Raw genomic sequence first — 12391 nt, forward strand, 5'->3', positions numbered from 1 at the left:
TATTCTTGATATATTCTCCTCATGCACTAATATGTCAACAACAGACCTCTATTAGACATGTGCAAAAATGTAGTTTGTCCCTAAACTAATAGATTTACCCAACGCAAAATCCATACTTTAAATCCGCGAGGGACATGTTAAGTTTAAGGAACACTGTAGGGTCAGGAACACAGACATGTATTCCTGACCCTATAATGTTAAACCCACCATTTAGGTGGCTTACCCCCCTCCCCCCCTCGCTCCCCTTAAATGGAATTAAAACTGACCTTATTTCCAGCGCCGTGCAGGTCAGCTGGCACTGGCCCCGCCACCCGGTCCGCCACCTTGATGACATCAGAATTGCAGATTTTTAGCCAATCCATTGCTTTCCCATAGGGAACGCCAATGCTTTCCCTATGGGAAAGCAATGGATTGGCTAAAGATCTGTGGCCACTGGAGATGCTTCCTAGGACAGTCATTGGATTGACTAAAATGGGCATGGGGAGGTGCCACTCAGCACTTATTCATAGAGATGCATTGAATCAATGCATTTCTATGAGGAAAATTCAGCGTCCCCACGCAGACTGTGGAGACGCTAAACGGCAGTGTTGCCTACTGTGCAGCACTGTCCTAGGAAGCTTCTCCAGTGGCCACTTGGAGGTGTACCTAGGGGTAAAAAGAGAAAAGGCAGTGTTCGCGTTACAATGGCTGAAAGCAATGATTATACTCACCAGAAGAACTACATTAAGCTGTAGTTGTTGTGGTGACTATAGTGTCAGTTTAAGTAAATTTCTCCTTTACCTGCCCCACCCTATGCCACTGGAAGACAGTGTTGCTTTAAAGAGACTGTCTAATTAAAGTTGTCTTTGTGCAATGTCCCTGTCCACTTAACCCTGCAATGTTAATTATTGCAGTTTCTGGGAAACTTTAAAAATTACAGTGCATGGTTAAGACTGCCTCTAGTGGCTGTCAGTCAGACAGCCACTAGAGAAACTTCCTATTTGCAAGGCGACTTTTGTTCGCCTAACTGCTGAATGTCCTAAGACTCTGCATGAGGACGTCCAGCATCTGTAAAATCCCTATAGGAAAGCATTGCAGCATGTCCCGGTGGAATGATCTATACACTAAAGTGGCACTGTCACGCCAAACTTACCTTTCTCCTATTGTTTCCTCTTCTCTTCCAGAATCTTTTCTTCTTTTCTTTTTCTGATCTAGTTTTCTTTAAAACATAAGAACTATGTTGTCTTATGTATTTGTCCAATGCTTGACTATCCTTGACCAAAGGAGGAACTTAAGTCATCTCCATTTCCTGTGTCAGAGAAAGTAGTCACCCTTCTCCTTGACACAGGAAATGGAGATGACTTAAACTCCTCCTCTGGTCAAATAAATTCAAGCATAGGAAAAAATAGATAAGAAAAATAATAATAGAAAGTAGTCCTTATTTTGTCTTATGTTTTAAAGAAAATTAGATCATAATAAAAAAAAAAAAACGATTCTGAGAGAGGAAGAGGAAACAATAGAAGAAAGGATTGGCATAACAGTGCCGCTTTAAAACTTCATTAGGCTAAAAAGAAAACGGAGCATTTCCTGTAGATGATTTTAAATGTTTTATTCAGTAATAAAAATTCCAGAGAAGTGACAGACCTTCTTTAATGTGTTCTATTATTCACTGTATATTTTAGAAGGTTAGAGCATTGTTTTTTCCCCTATCTACATATGTAGGTGTATTAATCATCATGATGGTCATTTGTACTGTTCCACTTGTCCTTAAGTATGGATATAATTAATTTCTTGTCTGTTAGTAGCCTATTAGTGAGATTATTTCCCACGACTGATTTAGAATTTCACTTCCTTTTGCAGCTGAAAAACTCATTATTTATGTTCTGAAAACTATAATACGTGGCAGTATTATTGTGTTGAATGCTTTTAATGTAGAGAGGCTATGAAGCAGTCAGTTTGAACTAGATCTGTGTTTGGCATTGTAGTCACAGAAATAATCTAAAAAAAATGCCGAAAAGTTTCTTGTAGAAAAATGTCCAGTCACTGATGATGTTCCTATTCCTATATAACCTGCAATTCTGATTAAGTGGCAGTAGTACACTGTCTCTACATCAGTTGTTCTAGTTGAACTGTGTGATTGTAGTATTTATCTGATAAGTGTAAAATAGTTGGTGGAATCTGATTTATCTGTCCAGAATCTATGCAATTGGAAAATGTATCGTCAACAGTTTGACCATAAGTTGTATTAATACCAGTCTCAAAATAATAGTCTCAAAATCAAATTGTGGTAGTGCAAATATTTATACTTTTTTTTTTTTTTCTTTTTTCAATTCATATTTTATTGATATTTTTGTTCATGGAAATATGCAAAGGGGGAGTGGAAGGTTCACAAGCATTCAATTCCAGAGCTTTCACAATAACCATCAAATAAGCTTTTATACATGTTGTAATTTCTGACATATAACAAAGTGTGATCCTTTTGGTATTCTAATTTCACCTGGGAAGAATGGTTTATGACAATGCTATCTCTTCTGCTTTTTCCAATTGTTGTGAGTTATATGCCTGGGATCTATGCTCGGTGACGTGTCTCACACCCGCAGGGCTTTGCTGTATTATATTACTAGTGAATTTCTTGCTCACTGCTCCGTGTGTAAGGATGTCTGCATACCGATGCATAGGGTTCCTGGGCAGGGCCGTCTTTCCCCATGGACATGCTGGGCAGTTGGCTGAGGGACCCACCGAGCTGCCCAGCGTGCCCAGTCCGACAGGGAAGATCCTTTGATCTTTCCTGCCGGCCCATGGAGAGCCGACCCTGCTCTATTGCCGTGGGCCCTCTCGGGCCGGTGGGGAGATCAAAGAGAGAGGGGAGAGATGGCGGGAAGACTGTGGTAGAGGTTAACACAGTAAAGGAGTTTAAGCATGCGTGGGATAGGCATAAGGCTATCCTAACTATAAGATAAGGCCAGGGACTAATGAAAGTATTTAGAAAACTGGGCAGACTAGATGGGCCGAATGGTTCTTATCTGCCGTCACATTCTATGTTTCTATGTTTCTAAGACCCAGAGGCTGGAGGAGGGACCTGGGAGGCAGATCACTCCTCCACACAGCACTCAGCTTGAGAGTAGTGAAGACAGCCTGCAGCCAGAGGAGCTGCACGCTATATAGATCACCACCAGATCACCAGGGCTGGCTGTCTCACCCCCTTCACTAGAGGTAAAAAGAAAGGTTGGGGGGGGGAGGGGGATGCAGATTTTATTAATGTAAATTTAGTATTTAAAAAAAAAAAAGACATGAAAACATTTGCTCCATACACCCCTCACAGTCTGTAACACTAAGACACCACCCCTCACACACACACACCACCCCTCACACACACACAGTCTTTCTGCCTCTGACAGTTTAGTGACCCCTAAATGCATAGGTTCGGGTTCGGACTGTACAGAGAGGTTAGGAACAACAGGTCTGGAGAAACGAGGTGCCAATGACATAGCCATACGTCTGGTTCTATTTCTGGTAGTTTCTCTGGTTCGAAGTTGGTTTTCAATCTGCATGACAAATGTGCTAAACCCATTTAACCTTTTAGGTAGATCTTTGGCAGAAATTTAATCAAGAATTGCCTCGGATAATCCTTCTTTAAATGCAGAGATTAAACCGCTATTAGTCCAGTCTACCTCAGAAGCCAAGGTGCAAAATTCTATGGCATAATTGGAGATACACCGGTTCCCTTGTTTGATATGCCTTAGGGCAGTGGAAGCGTCATCGTCCCTGCCCAATGGTTCAAATGGCAATTTAAATTCCGCAAGGAATTCCTGGTAATTGTATGCAATACTCCTATTGCTCTCCCATAAAGGATTGTCCCAAGCTAAGGCTTTACCTGTTAGTTGGTTCATTAGGTAACCAATCTTACCTCTTTTGGAGGGAAAAGATCCTGGTGAGGCCTCAAAGTGGGACTCAATTTGATTCAGAAATCCTCGGCATTCTTGAATATTACCATTAAAATGCAGGGGGTGGAGATAGGGAGATAGTAGGTGCCTTATGTACTATAGGTGGAGGTACTTTAGGCAAAGGTGACCTAGTCGGAGAAACCTCAGGCTGTAGATGCGCTGTTCGGGTAAGAAGCTTACTGAAAGCCTGGGCAAATTGATCCATACAGTGATCATTCTCCTCTAGTTTTCTCTTGCAAGCTGCTATGTGCTGACACACAATTTTTGCTGGATCTATGGCCCTGTCGTAATGTCAGGAGACTAGTTGATACAGGATGCAGAATTGTATCACATCTAGGCCTAAAGGTAACGTCTTACCGGGCCTTAGAATGGCCGAACTTAACGTACCAGAGGATAGTCTGAATATTTGCTGAGGTCAGGGACACAGAGGGAGACACAAATATGATGGAAAAGCGGAAAGTCAAGGATACCAGAATACAGGGAAGTAAAAATGAAGCCAAAGTAAAAAAAAGAAAAACGCCCAGGAACACTCTCTTGGATAACCTAGTAAGGGAAACCACAACAGTATCCACGTGGTCACAAACACTGGCCAAAGTTAGTGTAAATATTTGTTTGAGTGTGAAAAATGCAAAACACTTATTTGAACGCCAATTTTGGCCAGTGTTTGAGACTAAGTGGCTTCTAAAAAAGAATGGACATACCCCATTTGCAATACCTTGGGTTGTCTACTATTGCAAATGGTATGCCATCATGGGGCTAATTTTCATTCCTGGGCTACCATATGGTCTCAAAGGCAACATAACCAATCTGACGTAACTTTTGAAAACACCATATAACTTGTACATCGGGTGTACTGTTCTACTCGGGAGACTTGCTGAACACAAATATTAGTGTTTCAATACAGTAAAACGTATCACAACATTTATATCGTCGGTGTAAGTGCCATTTGTGTGTAAAAAATGCAAGAAATGTCGCTTTCACGAACGATATCTTTGTAATACATTCTACTGTTTTGAAACTAATATTGTGTTCAACAAAGACTTCTGAGTAAAACAGTAACCCCCATGTGCAGGTTTAATGGTGTCTTGGAAAGTTACAGGGTTAAATATAGTGCTAGCAAATTAAATTCCCTGTTCTTTTGACCTGGGTTGTCAACAGGTCCTGCAAATTGTCATTAATAAAATGACCTAACTATGTAAAATTATTACATAAATATATACGTAGAATTAATATATGTGTGTGTATATATATATATATATATATATATATATATATTAATATCAAAATACAGTTAGAACAAAATTACACATCTATATACATGTTTTATTTATTTTTTGATTTTTTTAAATTTGTATGTATTTACATATTTATTATATATATATATATATATATATATATATATATATATATATATATATATATATATATATTATACCATTATAGGTGTATTTTGATATTAATATTAACCCCTTAAGGACTGGACTTTTTTTGCGATGTTGTACATTTGCGACAGGCATCTTTTTGACACTTTTGTGGTGTTTGTGTTGAGCTGTAATTTTCCGCTCTCTCATTTACTGTTCCCATACAAATTATATATTGTTTTTTTCAGGACAAAAGGGGCTTTCTTTACATACCATTATTTATATAATCTCATGTAATTTAATTTAAAAAAAATGAAAAAATATGATAAAAAATTGAAAAAAAAACGTGTTTTTTGACTTTTACTTGGAAAATCTTTTACTCATCTACAAAAGCGAATGAAAAAAACTGCTAAATAGATTCAAAATGTTGTCCTGAGTTTAAAAATACCCAGTGTTTACATGATTTTTTGCTTTTTTTTGCAAGTTATAGGGCTATAAGTACAAGTAGGATATGGCGGTTTCAAAACATACATTTTAAAAATGTATCACTCGTGACATTGTAACACTATTATCTGTCATAAATCTCTGGAAAACACTCCACATGTATATATATTTTTTAAAGTAGACAACCCAGGGTATTTATCTAAGTATATTTTGACACTTTCTATGCATCCATTTTACCACCAGTCTATGCCAAACTTCACATAGGTTTTTTTTTCTTTTTTTTTTTTTTTTTCACATACATTGCAATTCAGGTATAAACTTACAGATCCTGTTATGTCTTGCTGCCAAAAAACACACTAATATATGTTCAGCAACATCTCCCGAGTACAGTGATACCACCCATGCATAGGCTTGTTGAGTTGTTTGGGGGCTAAAAGGCCCAATTTGGTAGGTGCGCATATCCATTTTCCAACTTGGAATTTTGACATGTAGTGAACCTGCGCACATGTCCTATTTGGGACATTTGTAAAGCCGGCCAATGTATTTTACCCCCACCAAACCATATATTTTTGGAAAGTAGACACGCTAGGGTATTTCAAATGGTGGTTTTTTAACACTTTCCATGCACTAATTCTAACACCAGACTTTGTCAAACATTTAGGTAGTCCTTTTTTGTGTGTTTTTCTTCACACACATTGTACTTTAGGCATGAATTAACAGATCGTGTTATGTGTCACTGCCAAACAACACCCCAATATGTGTTCAGCAACATCTCCTGAGTACAGTGATACCACCCATGCATAGGCTTGTCAGATTGTTTGGGGGCTAAAAGGCCCAATCTGGCAGGTGCGCATATCCATTTATCAACTTGGAATTTTGACAAGTAGTCAACCTGCGCACATGTCCTATTTGGGACATTTGTAAAGCCGGCCAATGTATTTTACCCCCACCAAACCATATATTTTTGGAAAGTAGACAGCCTAGGGTATTTCAAATGGTGGTTTTTTAACACTTTCCATGCACTAATTCTACCACCAGACTTTGTCAAACATTTAGGTAGTCCTTTTTTGTGTGTTTTTTTTCACACACATTGTACTTTAGGCATGAATTAACAGATCGTGTTATGTGTCACTGCCAAACAACACGCCAATATGTGTTCAGCAACATCTCCTGAGTACAGTGATACCACCCATGCATAGGCTTGTCAGATTGTTTGGGGGCTAAAAGGCCCAATCTGGCAGGTGCGCATATCCATTTTCCAACTCAGAATTTTGACATGTAGTAAACTGGCGCCCCTGTCCTATTTGGGCCAATTTATTTTACCCCCATCAAACCATATATTTTTGAAAAGTAGACAACTCAGGGTATTTTGAATGGTGGTAGTTTAATACTTTTCATGCAATAATTCTACCACCAGCCTTTGGCAAACTTTTGGGTAGTAATTTTCTTCGTGTTCTTTGACACATACATTGTACTTTAGGCATGAATTAACAGGTCCTGTTATGTATCACTGCCAAACAACACCCCAATATGTGTTCAGCAACATCTCCTGAGTACAGTGATATCACCCATGCATAGGTTTGCTGGGTTGTTTGGGGGCTAAAAGGCCACAATCGAGACTTGTACATATCAGTTTTTCAACTTCATATATAGGTATGCTTGGCCTATCTTCAGTTTGGCATATTTTTGCATCCCCCAGTTAATGTTAACATCATGAAAGTTAATATTTTTATAAAGTAGACATTCCAGGGTATTGTATATGAGGTGTTTTCACATCCTTCCCCCAACCATTGTGCTAAACAAATTTCAGAGAACGTGCATGGTGGTAATTTTTGAATTCTGCTTTTTATGCACACGTCATCTGGTTTTGGCCAGCCAGTTATATGTTACTACCATAAAACTTTTTTAACCAAATGTGCAGGTATCAAATGCACCTTTAGCAGCATTCTCTAAACTAACTCCTGCAAAAAGAATCTAAGTGGAGATTTGGGGGAAGGAAACTGACTAACTATAATGTGCTGCTTTCAAAAGAAAAAAAAAAAACAGTGCAAAGGGGTGTCTGTCGTTTTCCCTTTTTTATAACAGACCCAGCAACATTTCAGGGGATTTGTGTTTTTTTGCAGTTGGCGGTATCTTAAAAATAAAATGTCTGGACTCCTCTGGCACCGTTGTTCAAACTTCTCCAACCATCTCCATAAATTATTGTGGAAATCAGCTTGAACTGAAATTGGAGAAAGGTGTTTCTTTCTGGATTTATTTTTTTAAAGAGTAAAAATGAATTATGTGTCGCTACTTGCATCAGGTAGATATCCACTTATACCAGGTTTTTGTCTTTCTTAAGATAAGATATGGCTGCGTCAGCTAATCAGCCAAATAAACACCCCCATGTGCATTTTATAAGCCCTGATGCAAACAGGTTTGGTCTGTACTCTGCCTCGGACAGTGACGTCTGACATGCTTTCGTCATGGATGGTGGTTAGTATATTAACATCCTTCCTGTCCTTAAATTTTATTGCAAGCACTTTAGCTTTGTGCAGACCTTTACATTCACTTTTTTTTTTATTTGGCCTCTATAAAAGGTCTGGGAAAATCCTTGGCATATCTTCTCACAATGCCACAGGCCAGTATCTAGAAACCCTAAAGAGTTTGAAACAAACGGACAATGCTATAAAAGTTGTCCACATAAAGGACCTGGGTCAAAATCGGGCGCAGTGTCAGTGGCGTCAGAGTCTGACTAACACAGAGTTACTAACACACAATTTTTTTTTATACTAAAAACAGACTAAAACTGATAAAACCAAACTAAATGAGACTAAAACTTCCGTTAGCAGCAATCTGTAAGCTAACTCCTGCAAAAAGAATCTAACTGGAGATTTGGGGGAAGGATACTGACTAACAGAAATTTGCCACTTTCAAAATAAAAAAAATTAAAAAATCAGGAACAAGTATTATAACAATGTATTTTCTGTGTGGTAGACCTTAAAACATGCTCCGATACACAGTCCAGGTTTGGTAGGGCAATCGGGACAGTGAAAAGGGGTGTCTGTCCTTTTCCCTTTTTTATAACAGACCCGGCAACGTTTCTGGGGATTTCTTTTTTTTGGTGTTGGCGGTATCTTAAAAATAAAATGTCTGGGCTCCTCTTGCACCGTTGTTGGTACTTGACCATCTCCATAAATTATTGTGGAAATCAGCTTGAGCTGAAATTGGAGAAAGGTGGTTCTTCCTGGATTCATTTTTTTAAAGAGTAAAAATGAATTATGTGTTGCTACTTGCAACAGGTAAATAGCCACCTTTTTATACCAGGCTTTTGTCTTTCTTAAGATAAGATAAGGCTGCATTAGCTGATCAGCCAAATCAACACCCCCCATGTGCCGGTTATAAGCCCGGATGCAAACCGGTTTTGTCTGCACCCTGCCTCGGACAGTGACGTCTGACATGCCTTCGTTATGTATGGTTGTCAGCATGTGCACATCCTTCCTGTCCTTAAATTTTAGCGCAAGCAGTTCAGCTTTGCGCAGGAATTTGCATTCACCTTTTTTTAATTTGGCCTCTATGAGCGGTCTGGGGAAATCCCTGGCATTTCTTCTTACAGTGCCGCAGGCCAGTGTCTGCAAACTATAAAGAATTTTAAACAAGTGGACACTGCTGTAAAAGTTGTCCACATAAAGGTGGTAACCCTTATTGAACAAGGGGAACAGTAGGTCCCAAACCAGTTTCCCACTTGTCCCCAGAGAGTCAGGACAGCCAGGAGGGTTCAGTTGAGCATCTTTCCCCTCATATATACGAAAGGCAAATGTGTAGCCACTTTCGCTCTCGCACAGTTTGTATACTTTAATGCCATACCTAGACCGCTTTGAGGGGATATACTGTTTGAACCCTAATCTCCCTTTATATTTCATTAGGGACTCATCAATAGATAAATTTTGTTGGGGGGTATAAACTTCAGAAAATCTGTTCTGAAGATGGTCTACCAGAGGGCGAATTTTATGAAGCCTATCATATTGGGGGTGATCTCTGGGGTGACAGAGCGTGTTGTCGTTGAAATGTAAGTATCTCAGCAGCAGCTCATATCTTGGTCTAGGCATTGTTTGGGAGAATATAGGAGTCGAACAAATTGGGTTGTTGCTCCAGTAGGAACGGATTGATGGCTTCTTTATTAACCCCATGAGCATGGTAAGCGCCCAGAATTTTTTAAGTTCAGGGACATCTGTGGGGTGCCAAGCATGCTCCCTGACTGTATAGCTACCTGGATTCGTCTCAATAAATTGACTAGCATATAAATTAGTCTGGGAAACAATCTCCTCCCAGATGGTATCCCCTAAAAATAGCTCCATATATTGTGTAGGGGAGAAGTCAACCACATTCACATTAATGCCTGCGTTGGCACTAAAAGGGGGGATGTTGGGCTCAGCTGACTGTGGAGGTACCCAGTCCTCCTCCACATTTGGCGTAGCAGGGGGAGCACAGCTTCTTTTAGCAGCTGGCTCACACACAGATGACGACATGTCACTAGATGTGCTGCTAAACTGACCTGGGTCAAAATCGGACGCAGTGTCAGTGGCGTCAGAGTCTGACGCCAAGAAGGCATATGCCTCCTCCAAGCTGTACATGCGCTGCATGTTTCACACTAACAGACTAAACTAACAAAATACTAAACACAATTTTTTTTTTTATATTTTTTTTTTATATATATATATATTTTTTTTTTTTAACACTAAAACAGACTAAAACAGACTAAAACAGTAATCCCTAAACTAACTCCTGTTACAAAAATCTAATGGAGATTTGGGGGAAGGAAACTGACTGACTACGACAGACTACGACAAACTACGACAGACTACGACAGACTACGACAGACTACGACAGACTACGACAGACTACGACAGACTACGACAGACTACGACAGACTACGACAGACTACGACAGACTACGACAGACTACGACAGACTACGACAGACTACGACAGACTACGACAGACTACGACAGACTACGACAGACTACGACAGACTACGACAGTCTAAGACAGTCTAAGACAGTCTAAGACAGTCTAAGACAGTCTAAGACAGTCTAAGACAGTCTAAGACAGTCTAAGACAGTCTAAGACAGTCTAAGACAGTCTAAGACAGTCTAAGACAGTCTAAGACAATCTAAGACACAGATCTTTAAAATAAAGTTAACCCTTAAGGGCAAAAAAAAAATACAGACAGTACCAATGCACTGTCTGTAACAGATCTGGCAGGGAAGGGGTTAAAAAGGGATTTTTTTTTTTACTACAGATACTTTTGACAACTCTGGAACAACTGCTGCAACAATATATCACGATCTCTGTCTCTCTCGCCTCACAAAACGCTACAGAGGGGAGAGAGGCAGAGATCAGTGTCAAAGTGAGTGTTTGTAACACCCACTTTGACAGCAGCCAATTGTGAGCGATCGCGGATCGCTCACATGGCGCAATTGGCTGTTACTATCTGCCTGGGATGCCAGGCAGATAGTAACAACGTGATTTCGGCGGAAGTTTTCGCCGATTCGCTCCTGCCGCCCGTTTTCCGTTAGGACGGTTCAGGACCGTCCTCGGTCGGCAACGCAAAAATGCCGAGGACGGTCCTGAACCGTCCTGCGTCCTGAAGGGGTTAAAATACACTTAGACAGTGTGTGTGTGTGTGTGTATGTATATATATATATATATATATATATATATATATATATATATATATTTTTATTAACCCCTTAAGGACACATGACATGTGTGACATGTGACATGTCATGATTCCCTTTTATTCCAGAAGTTTGGTCCTTAAGGAGTTAAACTCTTTTAAACACTTTTATTTTACTTTATTTCAGGCAACAGGGGGACTACCTGTCATTCCAGGCACTCCCCCTGCTGGCACTGCTGTGGACGGCTATGCCATCCATGTGATCGTGAGGTACTCGCAAGGACCTCACAATCACATGGCCCAGGAGAGTCGGAACGGAAGCAAGAGGACTCCCTGGCATGGCAGGTAAGTCCCCTACTGCGATTGCCCGCGTACAAAGGACAGATTCCGTAGCGCTGTACAATGGACGTACAGAAACAGAGTGGTGGAGGGCCCTGCTCAATGAGCTTAGATTCTAGAGGGAGTGGGGTATAGTGACACAAAGGGTAAAAGTAGGGGTACAAAGTAGGTTGTTAGAAAAATATTCACTGAGGTCTTAGTAGGTAATTTTGACAGTTGCAGGAGAGGAGTCATGGGGGGTGGGGGATAAAAACCTGCTAACAGTTTAATTGATATGCTTTACTGAAGAAGTGAGTTTTCAATGATTTTTTGAATGAGTGGAGACTGGGTAAGAGAGTTCCACAGAAGAGGTGCAGCCCTGGAAAACTCTTGGAGGCGAGCGTTAGAGGTGGGAGCACGGACAGAGGAAATACTTAGGTCTTGCGTAGGGTCCTTGACGGGACATACTTGTGTATTAGGGAGGATAGGTAGGTTGGAGCAGCATTATGTAGGGACTTCTAAGCAAGTAAGCAAGTATCAGAATTTTAAATTGAGCCCTATATCTAACTGGAAGCCAATGCAGGGACTGACAGAACGGGGAGGCGTGGGAGGTGCGAGAGGACAGGAAAATGAGCCTTGCCGCTGCATTCATTATAGATTGCAACGGTGCTATCTGGGAACATGTAAG

The 12391-nt window shown here is 40.2% G+C and overlaps 1 protein-coding gene across 1 annotated transcript in view; it reads left to right on the plus strand.

Moving 5' to 3' along the window:
• Nucleotides 1-12391, plus strand: part of DIAPH3 (diaphanous related formin 3) — a 747362-nt gene that overhangs the window by 223262 nt on the left and 511709 nt on the right. The window lies entirely within an intron of this gene.

This window comes from Pelobates fuscus, chromosome 1 (genome assembly GCF_036172605.1).
Source record: "Pelobates fuscus isolate aPelFus1 chromosome 1, aPelFus1.pri, whole genome shotgun sequence".
NCBI lineage: Eukaryota > Metazoa > Chordata > Amphibia > Anura > Pelobatidae > Pelobates > Pelobates fuscus.